The sequence below is a fragment of the Mus musculus genome, chromosome 1, assembly GCF_000001635.26.
Source record: "Mus musculus strain C57BL/6J chromosome 1, GRCm38.p6 C57BL/6J".
Lineage (NCBI taxonomy): Eukaryota > Metazoa > Chordata > Mammalia > Rodentia > Muridae > Mus > Mus musculus.
The window spans coordinates 189,475,196-189,501,109 of NC_000067.6; the positions used below are offsets into that span (position 1 = coordinate 189,475,196).

The 25,914-nt window shown below is 44.5% G+C and overlaps 1 long non-coding RNA gene across 12 annotated transcripts; it reads right to left on the minus strand.

Moving 5' to 3' along the window:
* Positions 1-1,251: 1,251 nt before the first annotated feature.
* Positions 1,252-25,143, minus strand: Gm46177. 12 transcript variants are annotated; one of them, XR_003948562.1, is made up of 8 exons: positions 24,964-25,143; positions 20,052-20,114; positions 19,494-19,604; positions 18,645-18,763; positions 9,285-9,333; positions 8,800-9,173; positions 8,443-8,560; positions 1,252-3,079 (listed from the first exon to the last, which is right to left on the minus strand). It is a non-coding gene; the product is annotated as a predicted gene, 46177 (long non-coding RNA). The 12 variants fall into 12 exon arrangements; XR_003948558.1 differs by having other exon boundaries at positions 8,800-9,176; XR_003948560.1 differs by lacking the exon at positions 18,645-18,763 and adding an exon at positions 24,641-24,694 and having other exon boundaries at positions 8,800-9,176; positions 19,382-19,604.
* Positions 25,144-25,914: the final 771 nt, after the last annotated feature.

The window sequence follows — 25,914 nt, forward strand, 5'->3', positions numbered from 1 at the left end:
AAGAAAATACCCTGTATGCTTGCCTATGGTCAGATCTTATTGAGTCATTTTCTCAATTAAGGCTCCCTCCTTTCCAGTGATTCTAGCTTGTGTCAAGTTGACGTAAAGTTAGCCAGCATGGGGTCGGGGGTAAGGAGGAAGAGGCTGTGTCACAGGATTTTCCCTGTTTGATTACATGAGGGCAGTGGGAGGCCTGTGATTGGACAGGGAAAAGGGAGGCAGAGCTAAGAGTTGCAGAGACAGAGAGCATGTTGGGGTATCGGGGAGAAAAGAAGATGGTGGCAAATGTGAATCAGAGTGGCTATGACCAGCCCCAGGTTGTTATGATATCATACAGGTTAGAATATTGGAATGATTTGTCTAATCAAGGTGGGCAGCTGTTATCATTATCAATTGGCTCTGAAATTATTGTATTGGCATCTTGTGTATTGAGAATTTATTGATATATAAATCTGATTGGTTAACTATAAGCATTGTGTCTTGTTTTTACCAGGTTACTGGGTATTGTGTTATCAAATCTCAAGGATGGCAGATCTATTTGGTTATTGCAATGTGGGACCAAGCCAGCGGAATGAGCTGACTGATCATTATTACTGCCTTGTGCAGCTCCCAGGGTTTTCCCTCCGAGTTCTGAAATGTGTAGTTATCCCTTCCCTAACATCCATGCTTCTGAAATGCACAAGTCTGGTTAGCATTCACCATCCCTGTCAAATGATAACTTGGTAGCTAAGATATAGTTGGTCCCAATTATTGCTCTGATGGCTGGTCCCAAGAGAATTCACTTTAGTTTTCAGGGTCATCCTATAGGCAGCTCGTTCCTGCTTAGCTAGGATCTGGCAGATATCATCCTCATTTTGTGGGTCAAAGAACAAAGGTACATGAGTGTGAGCGCTCCCAGACACTGAGTAGGGACTCCATGGGTCATTCTGAGTATACTGGCTCTCTCACCTCTAAGGGGATTTTCTCCAAGACCCACCCGCTTTAAGGAGAAAACTTGGCAAAACTTTACACATTGTGAGATTTATGAGAACACCCACATACAACTTATTTTTCCCACAAAACTCCATTTAAAAGACCCCTTTTAATGACCCCGATTTCCCACTTCCCAGTCCATAATTCTTGTCTGGAAATAAGTTAGGAATTTCCTCATGCTCCCAGACTTCTTGTAAGAACTTGTCTCAAAGTCCACTGCTTACAGTTGTATATGAAATGTATTGGCCCAACTAAACTACAATTTCTCAAGAGTTGGAACATTTTACATTTTTTATTAAAAACATCTGATGTAGAATTTTTTTTTTATTTTGGCATAGCACACATTTAACAATCACGTGTCAGCTGAATTAACGTGTTCAGCCAAAACTGATTTTTGCCTGACGTGTGGGGGACAAGCGATTGTCTCATGTGAAGCTTTTGAGAGAAAGACAAAATGATGATTCTGGAGACGGCAAATTGGGATAAATAATCAGAAAAAAGAGCTGGGTACCTAACAGTGGTGATGTAACAGTGACTCAGAGGACCATGAACCTTCACCCCACATCCTAGTGGATAGCCATCACCAGTCTCTGACATCACCTCAACCATCCTGTTTACACAATGAAGACAAGGCAGCCTCTTCCAATCTTACGGTGAGAAAAATGATGAGAAAACAGAGGTGAAACTTTAACAGTGTCTCGAACTTAGGGGGGAAAGCAAGACTAACCCATGTGTGCTAATTCATAGTATTCTTTAGAAATGGATTCATCGTTCTTCCGTGAAAGCGCACGGTGTCGAAGGAGCATGCGCATAGCGTTGCACGTGTGGGGGTCAGAGGTCAACTTCATGCAGTTAGTCCTCTGCTTTCCGTTCTGTGTGGGTTCTGGTTGCCAGGCCTACCTAGTGAACACATTAGCTACTGAACTGTCTCGCTAGCCCAGATTCCTATTACTCTCATTGAGTATTTAGAATAATAACGGCAAGAATAGTGTGAGGACGATGCTCTCAATTGTAAAAGCTCCATCATGCCAGCTGTAGTACATGATGCTTTCTGGGATCGCCTTTCTTGAAGACGGCACACTGTTGGGCACCATGGCCCACTGAGTTAACATTCTGAGGCTGAATCTAGAGCTCCTGGATTAAAAGCCTCAAAGGAAGCCTTTTGCGTGCTATTTCCATCCTGAGAGATGCTAATGACAGACAAAATGTCGTAGAATCAAAAAGACGTTCAGACAGCATGCTAAGGACTGCCAACAGCAAGTTGCATATAAAAAGCCCTCATTGCGTCTGAGAAGTTATTTCCAAGGTGTCTTAGCTCCCTAACATTAACCATTCATCAGGAAAACCCATTTACATCCTAATTGGAACAGAATTCACAATCAGGAGTAAAGATGTTATCTGTTTGGTAATGCTCCCAAAATGACCTCTTAGCTCTGCGGTCCCTGCAAGCATTTCTTAGAAGGCAATGGTATTGGAAGTTATTGATTAATTATTGATTGATGTAATTATTCTGTTATAAATCCTTATTTACATATTGTGTCATTTGCCAAATCAAGGCTTTTGTCAGTAAGAACATTCTATTCAATCTCTATCTATTAGCACCCAGACGTAAAACATTTACGATCATCCTGGCTACTTATTCTATCTATCACAGCAAGAAGATAATACAATGAATTTGGGAGGTAGGAAGAATCATTTGGCTTTTTTTAAAAATCTGTAATGGCAAACAGTATTTGGGTTTTTTTTTTTAAATTTCTAAAAGGTCACATTTTCTATTTAATTCAGTTTTTTGAAGATTCCATGGTACAATGTATAAGTTGGTTAACTTCAAATTTTCTAATGGCTCATCCTAAATAATGGGGGAAGATGACAGAGGTGCAAGTGAGTTTCTAAAGAAACACCCAAGAGAATTTCTAAGTGAACTCTTGAGCACTCCTTCAACATTGGCTCCCAGTTTTAATGTGAGCGGATTTAGTAGCAAACTCCTGAAGCCTGGGATAGTCAGCATTTTTCTCAGAGGCCCAGGGACATCTCATCAGCTGGCAGGGCTTCACAGAAGGTCTGGATCGGACTGTTCGGTGACTCCAAACTTGACCTCAGTTGTCATCTGGTGAAACAAAGATATGTAATTTGGCTCTCAGCCAAACGCAAGGCTCCCTTCCGACCCCAGGGAAGCCCGCTAATATGGATCATTCTGCTTGACTTTCTTGGACTCCTGGAAAACTCACATTTTTCCTTTTTTAAACCTACAACTTTTCTGTATTTCATTGTAGACTCATTGTGTTAGCTCCACACTCCCCGTCCCTTACCCTCATGACAATCCCGATGTTCTTCATCAAACTACAATAGCTGTGTGCGCAGTCTCCTTGATCTAATCAAGCTAATGGGAACATAAGTTGGGAGTCAGCCTGACTTCAATTAGCAGGTACTACTTATTGTCTTTCTTCTTAGTCGAGGAGGCAAGTGTAATCACCTTTGCTTTAATTACCAGTGTATCATATTTCCAAGCTTTTTGACAAATGAGTCTACAAAGTCCAAATCAATTTTGCCATCATAATGACTAACGCAAACACTTGATCAATAGCTATGTGCTTCTGGCACTTCTGGGTTTCCTCCATATAAAATTAAAAAAAAAATAAAATAAATGAAAGTAAAAGAAACTGACAACGTTTTCCCTAGTGACAATCATCCCCAGATGTGGAATCACTGGGTGCAGAGATTCCTGCAAAAATAGCTGTTCTCAGGGTCTTCTTCCAAAGAACTTCTCATCCAGTGCAGCACTGTTCAGTGTTTAACACGTCAAAGTCATGTCAAGTTGCCCAACCTTCTGATCTTCCTCGTGCCAGAGGTAGGTGGAATACTGAGTGGCACTTCAGAATTCTTTCCTAAATCGGAGATAGTAAGATCTGCAAAGTGTGTCCCTGGGAACAGCGCTTTCTTTTCCACCCTTGTCTTCAATACAAAGAGGAAACCCCATGTCTGCAGGAAAAGCTGAGTCCCAGAGGCAGGAAAACCTTTCAAGGGAAACCCAGGTTGTGGTCCCCATGGGTGAGTCACAGCCCAGCAGGTGAGCAGCACAGATCGGTCTTAGCCGCCCAAAGGACATGAGGTTGAGAGGGATTGGGAAGAGGGGTGAATCTGAGGATCTTGGGGAGAAGTAGAGGATAAATATGATCAAAATACATTGCATGAACATATTAAATTCCCAAAGAATAAATCAAAATGTTGTATTGATTATTTTTTAAGCCTGCATATGTAGAGCTGGGTGCCTAATACAAAAATCATAGCTAAGGTAGGAGGACTCAAAGTTCAAGGTCCACCTTGGCTTCATTGTGACTTGAAGACCAGCATGGGCTACGTGAAACCCTGTCTCAAAATGATGATGGTGGTGGTGGTGATGGTGGTGGTGGTGAAGGAAGAAGAGAAGGAGAATAGGGAAGAGGAGGAAGAAGAGGAGAAGGAGGAAAAGGAAGAAGAGGAGCAAGAAGAGGAGGAGGAAGAGGAAGAAGAAGGAGAAGAACGAGGAGGAAGAGGAGGAGGAAGAGGAAGAAGAAGGTGATTAATAACTCCAATCTAAAAAAGAGAAGTACTTACTTGAAATTACAGTACCTAGCTTCCAGAATAACCTTAGGGTTGATTCCTGTGAAAATTAACAGAGGTGGGTGTCTCCTAGACTCTCAGTAAAGAGCAGTGGTTTTAATTATTTTCACAGACAGAATCTGTTGTTCCTTTAAGGCCATTTAATTTGCCCAGCATGGGAGAAAGAGGGAGCTCAGATGAGAAAATGAAACAGAACTCCAGCCTCAGCTCACAGTGAAGGACTAGAGTGGGGCTCAGCCACTCCTTGCTGACTGCCCTCCTGAGGCCTCACACATCAATCCTCTCACCCCACCCCCTTTTCTCCTCTTTCCTGCATCTTCCCACCTCATGGGTGTGGGACCATGAAAGGTAGCCTGGTTCCCGATTGAGCTAAGGCTAAAAGCCCCAGAGAGCCTAAGGGGACTTTGTCTGTTCCCAGGCACCAGGCCCCTATCACTAGATGCAGCCCCCATAGATTTGTGGCCATAAGTCACATGAGGGCAACATCCCAAGCCTGTCCACATATAGCTCTAACATCTCAGACCAAGACAATAGGAAAAGAGTTGTGACCACAGGTCACGTAGGCTCAAGACAGAGATCTCCATTTTAAGTCCGGGAGAGCTTAGCCAGTAAGCTTTCCTTCCCAGAAATTCCTCCCTGCAAAAGGTATTTAATCTTAGACCCACCTTCAGAAGTGGAGTACAGTTTTACACATTCACTTTCCGCCATATCAATAAATGCCTTAAAACCATAAACTATCTCTTTTCATGGGGATCCGTGGAGAGCCATGGAGAAAGCCTTCACCTATAGAGCTGCCTGGTCTCCCACAGAAGGCCTCTCCGCACTCCCAACCAAGACCACCACCAAGCCCAAACCCAAGCCTCCCACCAGAAAAGCCAAGGACAATCACCATGGGGCCAGCTGGAGCCTCCTTCCCCTCCCTCCAGCCCCAGGCCAGATCGACAACATCCTCCCCACCCCCCACCCAGATTCTATTCTCAGCTCTTCCTTGACTTCCAGCAGCACCTGGGTGTCCAAGAGCCTGAAAACCTCACAGCCCCAGCCTCTTCACAGGCCTGGGAACCCCAAAACCAGCTCCGCTGTCCCATGCCTCAGACTGTGCCTTCTCACCCCCAGAGCAGTGTCCCAGGGCTTCCCTGTGGCCCATACCCTCCTGGTATGGAGTAAGCACAGTCAACTTCCTTCGTCCTATCTCCCCATGCTGCTGTGCCCTGTGGTGGAGCTGACTCAGGACCCACAACCCTACACTTGTGTATGTTTATGTCAAAGTTGGTTAGCACTGTGGGGAATACTATATGCTCTCATGTCATTTATTTTGAGTTTGGATAGTTTGAAATCAAAAGAGACATGTTTTGCAAGTAGCACGGAGAGCCACACCCATGCCGTTACTCCCAGACTTGATGTCAATGTCTCTTAGGTTCTTAGGTGGATTCTCACTCTGGTTTTATATTAAATATTATTTTGTAATCTTCCATAGGCTCTTACATGTGTGCATGTGTGTTATGCACATGTGCACGTGTGTGGAGGCCTTCTGTCTGGAGACAAGGTCGCTCACTGGTTGGGCTAGGCTGCCTGGCCAGCAGCCCCTAGGATCCTCCTGCCTTTACCTCCCTATGCTCAGATCCCAGACATTCATCACCATCCATTCCCAGCCTTGTTACCTGGGCTCTGGGGGTCTAACTTCTGGTCCTTGAGCTTGCCCAGCAACAATATTACCACCTAAGACATTTGCATAATTTGAATTTGAGCAAAATCTTTATTTCCAACAACTGAGTATTTATGTAGGTTCTGGGTTCTGGATATATTATAACCACTCAAACGTAAGACCCCTGGTACAATGACAATCTTACAGTAAAGGAATCTGAGAAAGCATACTTTCCCTTCCATTCCCCTATGAAGTAGTTGAACGATTTTCTGCGATTCCCAGAAGCTGGTCATAAAGTTCCATACGAGAAGGGCCCCCTGGTACCCAGGACACAAGGTTGCAGGGAGGTTAACTTGATGAACCAGCCTAGCTGAGCTCCTCCCGATTATTACTGTTCTATTAAACTCTTTTATCTCTATCTTATTTATTCTCAACTCTCCATCCTCTACCAAGCCTACAGTAGAAATCACTCCAGTTTAGCTGTTTCTTACAGTCTTAGTTTCCTTGTGATGGCTCCCTGTTGAGTCACATACACTCTCTCCCTCACTTACCCTATTGTTGCAGAGGACTATCGAGTGAATATAAAATGGAAAGGATGTGAAGAGCTGGCTTGTTCCTCACATACAATGTTATCTGCCTTAGAGATGGTGCTTTACTGCCCTGAAAAGTCATATGGACCCCCCCCCCAGAAAGATGTAAGCTGTTTCTGTAAAGTTAAGCTGACAAGAAAAATTAAATTGGTTTTGTCTGAATTAGACAAGCAATTAATATTACTACCAACACTGAATCCTGAAGCTTCCAAATTCCAAATTCCAATCTGTAGAGCTGACAATGCCTCTATCACCCAAGGCCAAAACACTGAGAAGATGCCAGATTAGGACATCACTACTCCATAATCGGTCATAAAACATACATGTTATGAGATAGATAGAGAGATAGATGGATAGATGGATAGATAGATAGATAGATAGATAGATAGATAGATAGATAGATAGATAGATAAGTGATAGATAGATAGATAGATAGATAGATAGATGAGATATCAATATATGGATGGATAGAGAGACAGATAGATGAGTGATAGATAAATAGATAGATAGATGAGATATCAATATATGGATGAATAGACAGATAGATAGATAGATAAGTGATAGATAGATGGATAGATAGATAGATTGATTGATTGATTGATTGATTGATGAGATATAAATATATGGATGGATAGATAGATAGATAGACAGATGAGATATCGATATATGGATGGATACATAGATAAGTGATAGATAGACAGACAGATGAGATATCAATATATATGGATGGATAGATAGATAGATAGATAGATAGATAGATAGATAGATAGATAGATCATAGATAGATAGATAGATAGATAGATAGATAGATAGATAGATAGACAGATAGATAGCTCCAGTTATTTGGAAGCTGTCTCATGTTGAAGCTACAAATTGTTACTATGGGGACTTGAGACCTGCCCAGCTGCCTAGGGTACTTGTGAGGTAAGGTTGTGCCTGCTAAAGGCATCCATAAGGGTGTGCAGCAGTGTGAGGGCCTCAGGTACCATGAGCATCCTCAGCAGTGTGAGCACCAAGGGTACAGAGGTGATGTCCCAGACTGATGCTAGATCCTTCTGCACCACCGACCGTCAGACACTGCCTTTCACATATTTGTGTTCCTGCAAGAATTAAGCCAAACTGCCACTGGCTATGGAAGAGAGCCTTCTCAGACTTCAGAGTTGCTCCTCGACTATGATGGCTCAATGGAAAACAAATCTCCCTGTACAGATGCTTTGTAGCCGGGATGAGATTACACACCAATCAACCCAATGTAAATTGGAAATGTCACATCAAAAACCTCCTAACATTACACCTTAGTCTCACCTGCCTCAAATGCCGCTAGAACATCCTACCCATGGGCAGTTAAGGGCATCGTGCCGCATAAAACCTGTTTTATAAGGCAGTGGCCTTTTTTTTTTTTTTTTTTTTTTTTTACTCTACATCAGTTATGCCTCTCATGGTTGTTACTAAGACTAAAACAACATAGGCAAAGGGTTTATTTTGACTTCCAGTGCCAAGAGCCACAGCCTGTCATGGCAGCAGGGACACGAGGCAGCTGTCATGACACTGCGTGATACACAGGAAGCAGAGGAATGTTTGTCTTCTTGGTTCTATGCAGCCCAGAACCACAGCCCGTAAACTGGAGCCACTCACCTTCGAGGTGGGAGGTGCTATTATCAATTAGCCCAATCTAGACACTCCCTCAAGGAATGCTCAGGGGTTCGGTTCCTGGATTACTTTAGATCCCGCCATGCTGACAATCAATGTTAACCTGTGAGACATGAGAGATTCACCAGTGGTTAGAGCACTTGCTGCTCATGCAGAGGACATAGGTTTGATGCCCAGCATCCACATAATGGCTCCCAACCCTCATTCCAGTCCCAGGGGATCTGTCACCCTCTTCTGACCTCCATGGGCACCAAGTATACCTGTGGCACACATACATACACGCCGACAAAACATTCATCCATGTAAAAACTAAACAAATTTCAATTTAAAAAAAATATTAACCGCCCAGCTCTACGATACCAGGTGGAAGGCTTATCGATGTGGGTTTTACAGAACAGCAGCCCTGACAGGTGTCATCTTTGGCTTCAGTAAGAAGCAAGCAGAAGAAAGTAGGTGACATCTTCTGGTGCTGCTCTCTTACACAGGCAGTGAATGTTCAATGTCGCAGCTCTTGAGTCCAGGGTGTTAGGATTCTTAGTCCTTAGGCTTGGATATTCTCTGGGACTCCTCCAGTAACCAAAGCCTGGAGTGCCCATCTCTAGATCTTCTTATCCCTCATTTTCTTTGCTTCTGCCCCGCTCATCCTGACCATTTCTGACTCCACTGTTCTCGGCCACTGTCACCAAGGCTGCCTTGTCTGCTGTCCTTTATTCACGCTGCTAGTGGTGAAAAATCAAATACAGACAAGGGTCAGCCTTGTATCGTAGGACCAGAAGGAGCCATAAGCCACTGGGTCTGTGAGTCCAGCCTAGACATTGGGTACTCACCTGGATTTGCCAGCATTGGAATGGCTTCTCACCTCCCTAAAGTTCTTATCTAGAAAAGCAAAAGGATTCTGGCTAGCTGACCAGTAACACTTTCAATGGCATTAACCTCTTTGTATCATCACTCAGTTATCTCTTGAAATAAAAGTCCCATGAGTAGAAATAAGATAGAATTTTTTCCTCCAAAGACCTTGTCTTAGTTAGGCTTCTATTGCTGTGAACAGACACCATGACCAAGGAAACTCTTATAAGGACAACATTTAATTGAGGCTGACTTTCAGATTCCAAGGTTCAATTCATTATCATCACGGTGGGAACATGGCAGCATCCAGGCAGGCAAGGTGCAGAAGGAGCTAAGAGTTCTACATCTTCATCTGAAGGCTGCTAGCAGAATACTGGTTTCCAGGCAGCTAGGATGAGCATCTTAAAGCCCACACCCACAGTGACATGCCTACTCCATCAAGGCTACACCTACTCCAACTGGGTCACAAATTCTAATAATGAGACTTCCTAGGCCAAGCATATACAAACTGTCACAGACTTCAAATTAATTCATTAACTAATTAATTCATAAAATAAAAGCCCTGCAGAATAACAACAACAACAACAAAACCATATTAACCTCACACCATTGAAACTGTGCTGAGAGTCAATAGACAGTTATGTAAAGGTACTTCTCCCCGTCCGAAGGACAGGGAAACCATCACGCCATCAAGATATCCTAAGTAAGGGGTCTTCTGTACTCCTCCTGAACACTTATGCAAACTTCTTTTAATTAAAAGATGGTACCTCCTACCATACCCAACCTGGAGGCTTAATCTGTCTCTCATGACCCAAACAAAAGAGAACTCTTAGAACTAAATTATCTTGGTTGTGCAGAACCACCAGGACCAGTTGTTTTCATAATTAATTTAAAAAAAAATGACTTCAACATTAGTTGCTGTGACTCATAATATAATGTCCCAAGAATCAGTCACCCTTATGGATCCCATTTCCGTTGTCTCATGTCATCGCAGATGGCACACAGATGGCCTTCTCATATAAGACTTTGTCTTTCACAACAGCTGAGTCAAGCTGGATTATTGAGGCCTGTGACCCCGCTACTGGAAGCTGAGGCCAGAGAACCACAAGCTCAGCCGGTTAAAGAGCACCATCAAGACCAGGCTAGGAACCTCAGTTTGACATCATCTCAAAATACAAACTATTTTCCAAAGGAATGTGGGGTGGATGCTGTAGTCCTTGAGATTCCATTTCCAGGACTGCCGTTGGGGGTGGGCTGAAGCAAAGTCCTTAGCTCCTGGCTTAGGTGCTTAGCTCTCCACCTCTTCCCTAGTATGTTGTGTGCATTCACGCTACTATGAATAAAACCTCAGAGGACTAGTTTATAATGCTGCATTCATTCAAATATACAACACATGCTGCTTGTCACCCTTTTAAATCATGAATTTATTAGTAGAAGTGCCTTTTTTCCTTCATTTACTAATCTCATTACCTCAGTGACTAGAAGCCACCTGCTCAATGGTGGCTTCTGATTCAAATCTAGAATTTGGAACAACAACAACAGAAAAAAAAGGCAGTGAAAACATAAAGACCTTGTGGGAACTAAAGGGGGTGAGGGGAAGGGAGGATAGCCCAAGTCCAACCAGAGTTCCTCCTATGCTCTGGGCAGGCAGATGTGGGAGGGCTGCCAGATGCTTTCCTCTCAGCCCTGGGTGGGCATCTAAGCCACTGAACCCACTTGACGGGGGGTGGACAAGGGGCCACCCCTGAAACAAGGGGGCCCCAGGGTTACAGGACAGAGGGCATAGGGAGAGAGGTTCCCACGCAGGCAAGAGTCCTTAGTCTGGATCTTTACTGGAGCACAGGGAAGCCTTCCATTGGGAGATTAGAAGCGGCTCATTAGGAGAAAGCCTGTCCCATCATCCAAGCACAGCAAGCTTTGATGAGCAGAGACAGTCTATGGTTTTAGAGCTTTATTATAGAAAGGCAGGGGAAAAGAGAGAAGGTAGAAAAAGAGAGAGACCAGCCATGGCCAGGAGGAGAGAAAGGGGAAAAGAGAGAAAGTGGAAAGGCTAGAAAGTAAGAGTGAGAGGAGAGGAGAGAGGAGAGAAAGGGGAGTAAGAGCAAGAACATGAGAAAGGGCCAAACAGCCCTTCTTATGCTGTGCTGCTATCTTTTCTGTTGCTAGGTAACTGGGGAGAAGTTTATCATGAAGGTCAGAAGCTTGGGACATTGCCTATGTGACTACTAACCATGCTTCTCTTGTGGGGGCTGAGGGGGCAGTAACTTCAACAGGAGCCAGAGTTCCAGGAGACATGAGAGAACTCCTTCCGTCCCATGTAGGTGAATTATCACCACCGGGTCCCGGGGTTCTGAGCTCAGCTCAACTGGAGACCAGACTGTCTGTGTATAGCCCAATGCTCCACAATACCTGAGAACAAATGTCTCAGTGTGTTCATGACAGAGGAAAATGTTAATCTCTTTAAAGATATGAAAGTGTGTGTATATTGATAGGAAAATTACTAAGGCCAGATAAATGGAAAGCTGTGTTCTTTTCTAAGGAGACTGGAGAGGACAAAGGGGAATATCAAAGAGTGAGATGTGCGGAAGTTAAAGTCAGCGAACAACACCAGCATACCAATCGAGTGGGTGGTAGACAGAAATATAAACCAGAGATCAAATGAAGAGTAGAGGTGTGGGGACCAGAAGAACCCAGACAACACTGAGACAGACCACTGAGGCCATAGGGAACGTGTGCAAAGACAGAAGAGAGCCAAGGTCAAGGAGCAGAGACGGTTAGCACGGATAGCAAAGAGTGAAGAGGCACTTGTGTAAGACAAGGGGGAAATGTGGGGATGAGGTGACTGAGAAGCCATGAAAGAGGGCTCAGAAGAGAGAGGGGCACAGCTCTTTGCACAGCATATAGCAGGATGAGAATGGAAAGTTATCAATGGCATGGTTATATCTGCTTTTCCTAACAGCTAAGTGGGATTACCCTTATCTTCATACTGATCGGACTGTAAACTCTTAAAGGCTGAGACTGTGTAATTCTAGCTATCACATGGTCCTGATATTTAGAGGATGTGTTCAATAGCTACATCGTGATGGACACCACTAGTAGGAAGCATAGGGGTTACCTAACCAAATATCCTTGGCTTTATAAATAAGGCATCCCACACCAAAGAGTGGTTAAACGGTTTCCCCACAGTCTCTTTATTAATAAGCACATGCTCTGATGGAGATATAGCCCAACACCTAGAATGTAAAGGCAAAGGGAATTGCAAGTTCAAGGCCAGCCTAGAATATCTAGCAAGACTCTATGACCACTTCCCCCAGATAATACCCGTCATTTATGCCACATGAATTCCTAATCCAGTGCACCTTTTTACTTATTGCATGTATTTCACTTAATTTTACAACAAGGTCAATAAAGAGGATTTTTTTTTTCCTCCTCTGTAGTTAGGCTCCTCTTTCTACAGAGAAGCCAGGGTTTGGGGTCTGAATCAGACAGGCTATAAACAGAAAGAAAACGTTAAAAGGAGCTGTCCCTGTGTTGAGTAAAGATACGCATATAACAAAATATGGATGCCTCCATGAAGAAGACTGAGGGGAAAGAGAAGTTGTGCTTGTATGTGAAACACTTGGTCACCAGACGCCTCTCACTCACTCTTACTCCAAACCATCAAAGTTGAAGTCTTTAGCGAACACACTGAGAGAAGTGGCCTCCTCCTTACCTCCCCCAGGTTCCCACATCCCTGCTGCTGTCTGTGGTAGAGAAGATGTCGACAAGTTACCTCAAGACCACTGTGGGGTGTCTGTCTGTCTGTCACACTTGGCAGTAATGCAGCGTTACACACTCAAGTGTTTGGTTGCATTTTGGATGCTGCCCACCAATAACTAATCAATTAAAAAGGAGCATAGTATTCCTTGTCTTCTATCTTGCCGGCTCCCGTGCCCAACCCTGGAACCCAGTGTGTTCCCACTCCCTGAGTAGTATGTCAGACGGATGGTCGTTCTGGTTTCATTTCTGTTGCTATGACAAAACATCCTGACCAAAAGCAACCCAGAGGATATAAGGAATCATTTGGCTATCAATTCCGAGTTGCAGTTCTTCCAGTCAGGGAAAACAAGGTAGAAACGCAAGCAGTGGGTCCCATCGCCTCCACAGTGAAGAGCAGAGAACAAGGCCTGTGCCCCCAGCTGCCTGGTGCTGCTCTTCCATCCAGAGAGTTTGCGTCTCTCTTTTATAGTGCACAGCTCAGTCCACGAAACTGTGCTGCCCACATCCAAGGTGGATCTTCCCACCTCAATTAACAATCAAGACGATTCCCCCTCAGACATGCCCACAGGCCGACCTGACTTAAACAACTCCTCAACTGAATCCCTTTTCAGCTAATTCTAGGCTGTGTCGGGCTGACAGTTAAAACTGATCAGCACAATGATTCACTGTGAATATTAAATAAATCAGTAGAAAAAACCACGTGTGTTCTAAGATTGCTTCCTATGAGGCCGACACCATGAGGCTAATGGCGGTGATTCCTTCACCCTGAGCGCACACAGTCTTGAGGGGGTACTGCTGTGTGTACCATAATTCCATGGGGTGTTTCTGGGGTTGTAAAATACACTCTAATATCTGTATTCAGGCTAAAGATTTCCCACTACTTAGAATTAAACTGTGAAAGCATGACCTTTCCCATTTTTGACGCAGAGAGGGCTAGATGACCAAAGCACTTAGTCGGATGCTAGTTTAGACATTTTTTCTTTTCTTTTCTTTTCTTTTTTCTTTCATCAACAAAAACAAAAATGGGAAAGAGTCGAAACCGGAATTAGGAATATGCAAATTCAGAAGACCGTGGGGGTGTTTTAAAGAAATCTGCATTTTCATTTCCAGTTAGATTGATTTTCCTTCTAGCACAGAGGGTAAGAATCTCTGATCAGACTTCTTCCATCTGATATCTCTTGAAAGAGAAGCACAGCTGACTCCTAATTCGGAAAGTTTTTCCAGTCGGTGCCCTTACCTCCAGAGAGCTCAACAGACTTGGCAGAGATACATGGCACCTGCTTTTATCCACAAAAGAAGTACCAGAATGATGTCTTAAAGAAAGGACATAACCTAGGAAAAGCCTGGCGCACAGTCTGTCCATGCTCAGTGATTGAAGCTGGCCAGTTCTAGTCCTTGACGTGAATATGCCTGTGGGGCAGACCCTTTCATAGCTTGCCTGTGCGGAATAAGTCACCACCATGGTTTGGCATTCTTTTAGGGGCTGAATTCTTACTTTGTTTGTTGTTTGATTGTTTGTTGGTTGGTTTTCATGGTTGGTTTTTTGGCTTGGGTTTTTGTTTTGTTTTTTGTTTGTTTGGTTTTGGTTTTTGTTTTGTTTGGTTTTGCCCATATCATGGGAAACTGTGTGGGGCAGTGGTCTGTGCACAGACAGCCTGGTCTCCAGTCAAGCATAGGTCTGGAACCCCAGGGACCCAATGGGTGGTGATTTCTACCTACATGGGACGGAAGGTATTGGATCATGTTTCCTAGACCCCTGGCTCCTGTGGAAGTTACCGCCCCATAGTCCCCCGCAGGAGAGGTGTGTGACTATCACTCACATAAAGTCCAAGCTTCTGGCATTCTGGCTAGACTTCACACCCACAGTTACCTGACTATAGCTGGGTATGCTCCTCCCCACAGCTACCCTGCAACAACAGGATAGCCTAGCCCACTATAAAAGGGGCTGCTTGGCCCCTCCTTTCTCTCTTTAAGCTCTGACCTTTCTTACTCTCATCTCTAGCCCTCCTTCTCTCTCTCCCATCCCCCCTCTCTCCACATGGCCATGGCCAGCCTCTCTCCCTCTTTTTACCTTCTCTCTTTGTCTCTGCCTTTCTACAATAAAGTTCTAAAACCATAGACTGTCTCTGCTCATCAAGGCCTGTCATACTTGAATGATGGAATAAATAGGCTTTCCCCGAAAGAGCCTCATCTAACCTCCCACCAGAAAGCCTTCCTGTGCTCCAGCCATGGACCAGACCAAAGACTCTCGCCTGTATGAGAACCACCCAGCGTCCCCTCTCTTGATGGCCCCTCCTCCCTTCAGCCCTGGGGATGACCAAGCCTCCCGCAGGGCCCCTATTTTGTTCTCAGCTCTTCCAAGGTGTCCAGCGGTGTCTGGGATGCCCAAGGCTGAGAACCTGGTACCTAGGACTGCCCCTTGTCCACCCCCATGGGCTGGGTCCATAGCCTCCCACAGCCAGACACCCACCCTGGGCCACATGGAAAGCATGCAGCAGTCTTCCACATCCGCCCGCCCAGAGCACCAGAACTCTGGTGGGATGCAGGCTTTCTCCCACTCCCTTTATTCCCCTATGCCTACCTCCCGGCAAGCTGAACTGAAATGTTTCTTCAAAGAGTCTGGACCAGCTGGCTGCAGTACAAGTATCATACTCCTCTCTGGGAGGAAAGATCCACAGGTCTCTCTCTGCCACACTTACTCTTCGTTCAGGGCACAGCATGTTATGGCTCTGTGATCTGACAGGCCACTGTGTTGGAAGAGCTTCATTACCTGCTGTAACGTGACAAGAATATCTGTGTCTCCTTCTCCATAAAGCTTTAGCTCATCCCAATGGAGAGGACCACACCTTACTTGCAACCATTTTCCACAACACACATATCACATCCTCTATGAGAGAATAGCACTCCTTGAACAGATGGTGAAGCCCAAGCCGTGGATAGGTGGGTTCACAGCTTCCGTGTAACTATAGTCAGCAAAATCATAACTCTAGGTGAGATGAAACATCTTGAGCAAATTGACGAACGTTGAAATCCAAATCCCTGGTGTGATGGTTTATATATGCTTGTCCCAGGGAGTGGCAATGTTTGGAGGTGTGGCCTTGTTAGAGAAGTTATGTGTCACTGGGGGAATTGGCTTTAAGACCCTCATCCTAGCTGCCTGGAAACCAGTCTTCCACTAGAAGCCTTCAGAGGAAAATAGAGATCTCTCAGCTCTGCCTGCACCATGCCTGCCTGGATGCTGCCATGATCCTACCTTGATGATAATGGACTGAACCTCTGAACCTGTAAGCCAGCCCCAATTAAATGTTGACCTTAAAAGATTTGCCTTGGTCATGGTGTCTGTTCACAGCGCAGTAAGACCCTAACTCAGACATCTAGACAAGATCTCCATGGGGTCTTGATTGAACTTCTCACCACCAGGCGGCTGACCTACCCATCATAACAGCAGAGAAGTCAGAGCATCTGACTGAGCCCAAACTCTACTCCTAGAGCAAAGCTACGAAGCATAAGATGCTAAGAGTGTTCTCAGTCTCCATGGCCTATTTCCTCACTGCGCAAAGGGGCTGCCTTTGTTGAAGCCCTAGACCAATTAAAAGCATAAAAATCTATAAAACAGTACCGTGCTTAATACTAAGCACTGCATATATGCTTGTATGTGTGTTATATAATATACAAACACACATATATGTTAGCAATAAGCATGCAAAGACATCGAGAGAGGAAGCAAAGAAACAAGTGGACTCTGTGAATGATGAAAGCGAGAAGCAGAGTGTGGTTCTGTGGTGTTTTCTCCGTTAACCTGTTGGGTTGGTTTTCCCTCATTTTTTTCTTATTTGAGTTTTGGTTTTATTTTGTGTGCAAGGGTATTTTGCCTGCACATGTGCCTGTGCATGAGACATACTCAGTGCTCACAGAGGACAGAAGAGGATGGCAGATCTCCTGGAGCTGGAGTGACAGCCAGTTGTGAGGCCTCTGGGTGCTAGAACTCAAACCTGGATCCTGTGGAAGAACAACAGCCAGTGCCCTTGACCACTAAGCCATCCTCCCTGGTCCCTCCTTTGAGCCATTGAAGATGAAAACTCAGGAATCGGGTCACCAACAAGAAATCCTTCAGTGTAAGGCAGAGTGGACAGGAGAGGAAAGAATTTCCTGTTCAGGGCTAGATGTTGTCACATGACCTCTGTTTATAAAACTACACTGCCTATGTATGGCCATAAATGTGGGTTTAAAGTTGAATTTCAAAGTGCACAGTTAGTGTCTAACAAAAAAATTTAACTATCGCTAAACCTGTGTTTGCTTTGCAGTTATAGATGGAAGCATCTGGCAATCCCACAACGGTGACAGCACTGCGTGAAAACCAACAAGGACGCACAGCAGCCTGCAGTGCAGGCGACAGCAGGCGCCCACGTGAATGACGTGTATGAGGCCACAGACCCGTGATAGGATCGTAAATGAGTACCTAAGGAATCGTGTATTAAAGGCTTGGTGCCCGGACTGCTGTGAAATTGAGAGGTAGTGGGAACTCTGAGGATGAGGTCTACCCGGAGGAATGTAGATAACTGTATACATGCCCGTCAAGGGGATGCTGGGCCCGTGCCCCTTCCTGTCTCTCTCTTTGCTTCCCACATACCACGATATGCACAGGCCTCCTCTGTCACACGCTCCCACCATGACATACTGCACTGCCACAGGCCCAACCTGGCAGAGCCAAGGAATCACAGAGTGAAATTACAGATAAGCTTTTCTCCCTTAATAAGTTGTTTATGTCAAGTGTTTTGCCACATTAACAGAAAGCTGACTAATGCATGCACATATCTTATAAATTCATATTATATAATTAAAACTATTCAAAATGTCATTGGTGGGGCAAAGGAATGCCCCTTCCTTCCTCCACCCCTTCTCTAGTTTGTCTGGAATGAACTGGACAAGCCAAATTATTTGGATAAAACACTCGCAAATTTCTTATGTGCATGGAGTCAACTACATGATGTCATTACTTGCCAAGGATTCCGAGTCTTGTACCTAGGAGAAGAGGAGAATGGACTGACGAATTGACATTTCTGGGAGATCATAAATGGTCCATTTATTTAGAGAAAGATGTCAGAGTGCAAACAGGGCAGAATCATGTTCTGCCCCAGCGAAGCCTCTAGCATCTGACAGCTTTTCCGGGCCTTTCATTTGAATCACCAGTGTACCATGGTGCCATAGTTTGTGGTGAAATTCCCCAGACTCCTTCACTACAAACATAGAGACAGACTTAGGAAAGAATTCAGCAAAATGAAAATCGCTTAACTTCATAAAGAGAGAATGTGGTGGGTCAATGATATAATTTTAAACATTCCCATTGATGTTTATAATGTTTTTAGGTGGTATACGTATATTCTACAGACTTAATTTTTCAAGAAACTAGTTATTTGGATTGGGCAAGTAGCTAATTATCTCCGATCACACATGCTAAAAACCATAACTAAAATTCTCTGAAAGATTGTTCTGCAATTGTTTTCAAAATCTCATTTACATCTATTTCTCAAATAGACCACCAGGTTCCCCATAGCAGTCCAACAGCCAGCTAGAATACTTACGTTTTAACTGTGAGCATCGCTCCACACACATGAGCTCCTCAGTCTCTGACAGTCCCAAGACATATAAACGCTGCTCTTGAAACTTTTCTCAGCACAATGAGAAATTCTTTTTTATGTAACTATTTTTATTAAGGAGTTTTATTTTTTTCAATATGGGTTTGATTTGTTGTAAGTACACATGAAAAGTTCTTCCTTATGCAATTATACCTATTTATGAGAGTAGTGTGCGAAACACCTTTGGCATTAACAATTGTAATTAAATACAGTCTTTGGTGCTATTAAAGATGTAGAAGAGACCCTCAAGAGAGATGTAATTAACATTGGCCACCTCGATGCATTAGCATTACGGTCCATTACCCCTAGGAGAACAGTTAAATTCTTTAATACCTGAAAGTTACCCTTTCCTTCCCTATTTGGCAATAAGAATTTTTGCATAGACGCAAAACCATCTATAGAAAGAAGAAAATATGGTGGGCCACTGAGAAATGGAGCCAAAGGCTCTTTCTTCTGCTGGCTGGGATGTGAGGGGCTGGCTGTCTATCCCACAGGAGCCTGTGGCTTGTCACCTGACTCTCAGAATGGCTCTGTTTGTGCAGACTTGGGCTGCACTAGACGTTCAGTGAAGAGAATGGCAGCAAATGGAGGAACAAGAATTATTCTCTCTAATTCTCTGCCTACTTGAGGCAAATGCTTCAGACTTGGGTTAACTCCTCCTTCGCAGTGTGAGATTTACTTACTGTGAGACACCAGGCTAAGAGTCTTTTCCAAACAAGCTTTGCACACTAGCAGGCAAGCTGGTCTCTAAGTCAGGCATGTCTTGATGCCTATGTCCACCTAAGGAAAGGATACAGCCTGTGTGATGACTCAGTCAGAAGCTGAACAGGCAACATCTTACAGGAAAGGCAGTTAGAAGACTGTGTGGCTGTTTGACCATTCTCCCATGTAATGTTCATCCCAGCACTGGAACAAACAAACCAAAGGGTTTTATCAAGGACAACATGAAACTCTGTTGTGCTTGTTGTCCTGGTTTGAATGCATTCCTCCGTGTTGATCTGTTTGTCCTTTTAGAATGTTGAGGGGAGTGGGTAAATTCAAGCTGATTAATCATGTTTTCCTTTGAGTTTGTTTTTTTGAGTCCCAGGGTTCGGTATTTACATAAAGGCGGCCTGCTGCTGTGAAATCACTCAAGCGTGTTTGTCTAGAAGCAGTTTTCTATAAAGCAAACCATGCTTTGCGAAGGCCGTTTGTTCTCCTGAGCATGCACCTGGCCTCACGCCCTCCAACGTCAGTCTTTGTTCAGACGTGACCTCTCGTAATGTCTCCTCCTGAGAGACAGCTAGCAAATGAATGCTAAGAACCCATAGACTATGCCTTGCACAGAATAACTGGCTTCTATTTCATCTGTACCTTGAAGCTCCGTTATGCTTCGCCATCATCAGAAAACCCAGCAAGGAGGCCTTGACATCATACCTGTGAGAATGAAAATGACCCTTCAGAATTTTGACCATTAAATTATAACCATTATTTCTATCATTTTCTTCAAAGAGCAAAACTGCTAAAATTGTTTTTTTCCCTCATTTTTGAGTACTATAAAGCAGTCGCTTAAAAAAAAAAACTATTTTACAATGGTCATAAATTTAGACAACTGAAGCCAAGCTACTGAATCCATTTGTGAAGAAGCTCACAGTGCGACCTTTCCAACCTTGCCAAAGCAGAGGGAAAAGGAGAAAGGTCACAACTTGCTTGTGCAAGATATAGTAAATTATAGTGACTTATTCAGGTCATCAGAAACACCACATCCCAAACCAAACACAAGGGTCAGCCCTTCCAGGACTCAGGGAAAACCCAGGTTTGCAGAGTAGAGGGACTGCAGTCAGACCCTGACACACTCTTGAGCCTTGCTACTACCCTTGTCCAGGAACACCAAGGCTAATGGTCGACATGGTCTGGGCTCTCTTTCCTACCCCCTCAAATTCGCAACCCTTTCAGCTATTTGATTTCAAAACAAGCTGTGTTTTGCTTCAGCTCCCTTCCACCCCGTTTGGATGATGGGAACAGGCCTCTATTTTGCCGGGCGGTGCTCTCTGCACGCCCTGCCTATTCTCCACATTTCCTCTCAGAAGAGATAAACATGTCCTTGTCTTCCACAGCTGTTCCTCCAGATGGTCCTGAACCAGGACCAAAATCAGCTTTTCTGAGCTCTCACTGTGGTCTGGTCTCCTTGCGAACTCTTGTGAGATCTGCTGTCTTCCCCGTGTGCTCCTACACAGCTCCAGAGCGTAACAGGGCAGAGCCCCTTTCCTTCTTCTGGACCTCTGCTTCCAAAGACTGGGGCTCCCTGCCTTCTCAGTAAGGGAGAAACAGACCCAGATCGAACAAGAACCTGACAGCCAGCTTGCTGTTGAAGTCCCTAAGTATGGAGTGACTAGTGGGCTGTGTGGTTTTTGTACATACTTAAATTTTATTTCGTCTTACTCTGCAAACTTAGAATTATTTAATGTATAAGAGAAGAAAACCACAGGGTGCACCTGAAATAAGGTCCCCGTTGTTTGAAACTGCCAGACAGCCACTCACAGTTGTTTATATAATAAAGTATTGACCATAGCAGCATCAGCTCCCACAAAGTCTACAGGGCTGTGTTCAACCCTACCTGACTCCACAGGGTAAATGTTTACCAGATAATTCCATTATGTCATCGAATTTCTTCCCGAGGCTCCCTTCTGTGCTGTCTTTATTCTCAGAGAGCCTCTCTCTGTGTGTATCAAAGAGGACCTCCAGAGCCAGGCTGATGTCATCCTTACAGCTAGAAATCCCAGCAGGAAGATGGGTTCTGTTTTTCTGACGATTAAAAAAAAAAAAAGGCTAAGACTTGAATCAAACAGTGAACAAGTCACTTGAATGGGATGCTCTGGCCAAGCCAGGTCATGTGTCCACCTGTGCAGCAAGATGGTGGAGTCAGATTCTACAAGCCACATGAAGCTAGTGATCTGTTGAAACGAAGAGTTAATATCCAGCTTTTAAAGTAAGAAGGGGGGGGGGTGCTGGAGAGACGGCTTAGGGGTTAAGAGCATTTGCTGCTCTTACAGAGGACCCTAGTTGGGGTTCCCAGCACACACATCAGGCAGGTCACAGCCACTTGTAATTCCAGAGCTAGGAATCAAAGCCTTCTTCTGGATTCTTGGGCAACACACACTAAAAATAACAAAAATAAAATCTTTTTTAAGTGAATAAAGAAGCAGATCCTTTCGAGATCTACACTGATACCACACTCTTGCTATGGGAGGTAAAACCCTACAGCTCTGGGATTCACGGGCATAAACCGACTCAAGTTCCAGAGACTACCCTAGAGAAGGCAGATAGGGACATACCATCAAACCCACTAAGCAGCAAAGAATGACAGGCTAGGCGAAACAGCTCCTAAAGGCTCTGCAAGTCAATTAAACACCAGCTGTTAGCGGCTTCGATTCGCTCAACCACAGCCCCACAAAGCCATTAGAGAAAGTGTCTCTCTGAGTGATGGATTTCCAGTATTTGACTTCACGATCATAAAATGTTTGTTACTCGGCCTAATTTGTGATTAAAGTATTCTGAAATACAGTTCAAATTTCCTCACCGTCTTAAACAGGGCATTTCAGTAGAATATAATGACAGGATCGTCATCGTAGACGTCAGCCGTCGTGATGGATAGCAACATAATCACCCTGCGTGCTTTCACATGTTCTAAATTTACAGTTCATGTCTGCTTCTGTCATTTTTCTCTTGCAGACTCATTTGTCGAGACAACATAAAAGCTAAAATGAAATAGTATGTTGAGCAAGATGAAAGAGCACCCAGCCTCCACATCTAGTCTCGTCCATGCTTTCTGCTGTCTTTTTTTCACATGCATGTAAGTGTATAGATGAGTGTTGGTGTGCACAGAGATGCATGTGTGTGCTCATGTGCATGCATGAGTGCCTGTGGGTGTTTGGAGACCACAAGTTGATGTCTAGAGTCCAGTGCTCACTCTTATGGTCTCTTGCTAAACTGGAAGCTCACCAACTCACCTAGTCAAGACAGCTAGCTGTCCCGTGATCCCCTGTCCCTGCTTCTCAGAGTCACCACATCTAGCTGGGTTTTACATCAGTCCCTGGATAGGGATCCAAACTCTGGTCCATTATGTTTGGGAAGCAAGCACCATACCCACTGAGCCATCTCCTCAGCCCCCTCTGCTGTCTCCTCACCTACTGCTTCAAAGCACATTAGCTGAGCAATCAAATAACCAGTCACCATGGCAGTATCCATGTGTCTCTGCCAGTGGGCTCCTGAATATGCTGATTGCTGAGTATGGTTTGGTTGCATGGCTGAAGTGTTGAGAAATAACACTCTAATGAAAAGCAGTCAATCAGCAACTACGCGGGCGGGCAGCTACTCGAATGTTTAAGGAGAACAACGCATGAGCCTCTTCCTCCTAAATGAGCTTCATGAGACACAGAGGATGAGAAGGATGCGGCAGCTCTTCTGTGTGTCCGTTCTCCTCTCACAGAGTTCAACAGGTGGAAGCAGACAGACTCAGGCCTAATTCAAACACAGCGTGATTGCCTTGTACCCAGTGATCTTCAACATACCCCCTTGTACAACACAGGAATTTAAAGGCTCTGTAGGAGCCTGGGAAGATACTGCTTTGAAGTTCTGGTTACAGGTGCTTGGAAATGATGTTCAAATTATTATTGGCATTTTTGTGGCTATTGTCACTAGTGCTTGGATCCAATGGACCCCAATCAAATGGTGGGAAGGGTGGACCAGAGATGAACAGTAGCTGCTGAGGTGAAAGGGAGATAACGGCTCAACAGTTGACGTGCTATGTTTTAACTTCCTGAACTATTTTCTAACCTTGCTGGAAGAAAGAGAGAAAGAAAGAAAGAAAGAAAGAAAGAAAGAAAGAAAGAAAGAAAGAAAGAAAGAAAGAAAGAAAGAAAGAAAGAAAGGAAAGAGGGAGGGAGGGAGGGAGGGAGGGAGGGAGGGAGGGAGGGAGGGAGGGAGGGAGGGAGGGAGGGGTGATTGCAAATTTTTTTCATTCTGAAAATTGAAAAAGTGGGGCAGTGGGCTGTGCACAGACAGGCTGGTACCTGGTCAAGCAAAGGTCTGGGACCCCAGTGACCCGGTGGGTGGTGATTTTCGCCTGCATGGGATGGAAAGTGTTCAGCCATGCCTCCTGGGCCCCCTGCTCCTGTTGCAGCTACAGCCTCCCACAGCCCCTTACAGAGAGGTATGTGGCACCAAGCCCACTCACATGCAAATAAGGTTTTCCCAAAGCTCTCAGGCCAAACCAATGAGAAGTACCTGCTGTCAGACCCTTACCCACCCCAAAACTGTATATAAGAATCCTATCTGGAAGGATTAAAGGTGTTCAAGAATTACTCCATTGTCCAAGCCTTCTGTTCTAAGAGCTGTAACACTTGGGAAGAGATCTGCTCTCCCAAAGAGCTGCCTGAAGCTCCACTGCACTCCTCACTGGCTAGTTGACCTCTGGTCAGCTCAGCCCCACCCTACCTTGTGCAGGGCAGTGCAGAGTTACCGAGTAACCTGGAAGGCATGGCAGAGGCAGAGGTGGAGCCAACTGCAGCAGCAGAAGCCTTGGAAGCGACTTTCCCTCCCTGCCCGCACTCGCTTCCCTTCACTGGAACTCTTGCACCAGGCTGGGCCAGAGACCTCTGTGGAAAGTCTCAGTGCACAGGCCCACACATGCATGCAAAGAATAAATTTGTGCTTATTATTGCAGGTGTTATGTCCTGAGTATAGATGGCTGTCGAACAGTGATAAGACGCTAACACAGTAATATCTTTATTATTAATCATCTCTGTTAGTAGTTATAAGGTAACCCTGTGGAAAGGCACACTTGTCCCACATTCTATTGGCAGTGCACATAGCATCTAGCAGGTGGTGAAACAGGTTCTAAGGCAGAAACACTGTTGTGTGACAAAGATTTTCCTGTAGACATTACAGAAATATCTACTTACCCCAGATAGGAGGCTCACCACAGAACCACAGTAAGGAAGCCACCAAAGTCCAACCTGGTAAAGCAATGAGTGTTGTCGCCTACTTACAGGAAATGTGGGTGACGGGTTATGGGGACAGAAATGACTCCAAGACAGCTGCATCTGTAGAAGTTAGGGCATTCTTCCTCAGCCCCACACTCCCAGAATCTTTTCTGCCTCCCAGATGCCCCACCCCCAATTTCCTGCATAAGCTATAGGCCACGGGCTTTTTAATTGACAGGTGATGCATCCACACACTGCAGAAGATATTCTCTCTATACACATCACCACACCAAAGTTCATACCTGCATGAACGACAGCCCACAAAACCTCAGACGGTGGAGCACAATGCAAGGCCTGCAGGCACACAGGCTGGAGGTGTCTTTAGGAGTGTCTCGGTTGCTCTAGACCTCTTCTAGGCAGCTTGGCTGGTTTTGCTTCTTTTGACAACTGATCTGATCTCAGAGTCTTCTTAGCAGCTGACTGTTTTGTTGACTTTGTCGGGGAGGGTGATCAGATCTGGTCAGTTTTAGAAACTTCCTGAAGCTGTTTTGAGATGTTTACCTTCTTGCTTAAGGAGCATCCCTATAGAATGGAATGTTTGAATCTCAAAGGAAGCCGTTACACAACCCTGGTCACTGAGCCGTCAAATCTTATGCTCCGTGACCAAGGAAATGTGTCCCTTCTGATTAACCACATGCAGGTGCAGTATGAATTGACAGAGCCTTGGTTCTGGTCCTGGGTTTCCATCTTTTTTAAAGGTTTATATACTCACTTGTTTTATAAACATATTTATGTGTGTGTATATATATGTGTGTGTGTGTATATATATATAGTGTGTGTGTATATATGTATATATATATACATATATATATATAAACTTACATCATACATCATTCACACATCATACATCATATATTATATACTACATACAAAACTATGCAGGTACACACTGAAGCCAGGAAAGGGCATCAGATCCCTTGGAACTGGAGTGGGTTTTACCCCTGAGGTGATCATTAAAACACACCTAGAAGCGTGCCTCTCCAATCTCCTACATGAAGAAGAAGAAGAAGAAGAAGAAGAAGAAGAAGAAGAAGAAGAAGAAGAAGAAGAAGAAGAAGAGAAAAAGAAGAAGAAAAAGAGGAGGAGGAAGAGGAGGGAAGAAGAAGAAGAAGAAGAAGAAGAAGAAGAAGAAGAAGAAGAAGAAGAAGAAGAAGAAGAAGAAGAAGAAGAAGAAGAAGAAGAAGAAGAAGAAG